General features: G+C 50.7%; 1 non-coding gene across 1 annotated transcript; it reads left to right on the top strand.

The window, feature by feature from the left end:
- The first annotated feature begins 489 nt into the window (after positions 1–489).
- Positions 490–561, top strand: TRNAR-CCU (transfer RNA arginine (anticodon CCU)). Its single transcript has one exon. It is a non-coding gene; the product is annotated as a tRNA-Arg (tRNA).
- The last annotated feature ends 467 nt before the right edge of the window (positions 562–1,028 follow it).

The raw sequence follows: 1,028 nt of genomic DNA, 5'->3' as shown, positions 1-1,028 counted from the left end.
CAGACTTCCTTGCTCCCAGTCCCGGCATGGAGGCAGCCGCTTGGAAACTGCCCGGTGCTCTGGCCAGCTTGCCCAGTCTGCCCCAGCATGTCCCCCAGCCCCTCTGCCCTCCGCTGAGGCAGACACCGCCATTGCCAACTGGCATGCGCACCAGGGAGGGAGAGGTGTCCCCTTGGCGCTGGCCTTGCCTCTGCTTGGCTCGCACACCCGGAGCGCGCTCAGAAGTGCGGTTTCAACCCCTCAGCGCCGCAGCCAGGTCCTCCCCTCACTAACCTCTCTTTCCCTGGTTTTTTTCTCCTCCCCAGGCTGTTTCCTGGTATGCAAGAGAGATTCAGCTCACAAGGAAATCTCATAAACTTTGGACACTTCATGAAACAAAACCTCATAAGTCTCTACGTTGGCAAGTTGATAAAGTCGTATATTTATTCATTTATGTGTTAATTGGTTCAGTTAATCAACCAACACACATAAGAAGATGATTCTGGGACTTCCCTGGTGGTCCAGTGGCTAAGACTCTGCACTCCTAGTGCAGGGACCCAGGTTCAATTCCTGGTCAGGGAACTAGATCCCACACACCACAACTAAAAGATCTCGCAAGCCACAACGAAGACCCAGCACAGCCAAATAAATCAACAAATGTATTTAAGAGGAAGATGATTCTGTGAGCAGGATGAATGAGATGCAGCCTTTAAGCACAGGACACGGGGGTTGAAGGGTGTAGAGTGACCTCCACCCAGAGCTGGTGCTTGACCAGGTCTCAAGGAGCAAACACGACCTGCTTTAGAGAGGTGAAGAGACATCTGTGTGAAGACCAGGAGAATAGACGGACAGTGACCGCTGGTTTTGGGGAACTACACCAGAGTCCAGCATGCTGAGTGCAAGACAGTTGGGGCCCTTCTTTGTCTTTTGTTAGAGACTTTGTTTTAGAGTCTACTTTGCATGATATGAATATTGCTACCCCAGCTTTCTCATTTGTCTTTGCATAGAATATCTTTTTCCAAAGCTCTCACTTTCAGTCAGTGTGTGTC

This window comes from Giraffa tippelskirchi, chromosome 9 (assembly GCF_054371585.1).
Source record: "Giraffa tippelskirchi isolate mGirTip1 chromosome 9, T2T-mGirTip1v1.2.pri, whole genome shotgun sequence".
Lineage (NCBI taxonomy): Eukaryota > Metazoa > Chordata > Mammalia > Artiodactyla > Giraffidae > Giraffa > Giraffa tippelskirchi.
The sequence above is the reverse complement of the archived record's forward strand: the minus strand, read 5'-3'. Positions and strand labels throughout refer to the sequence as shown.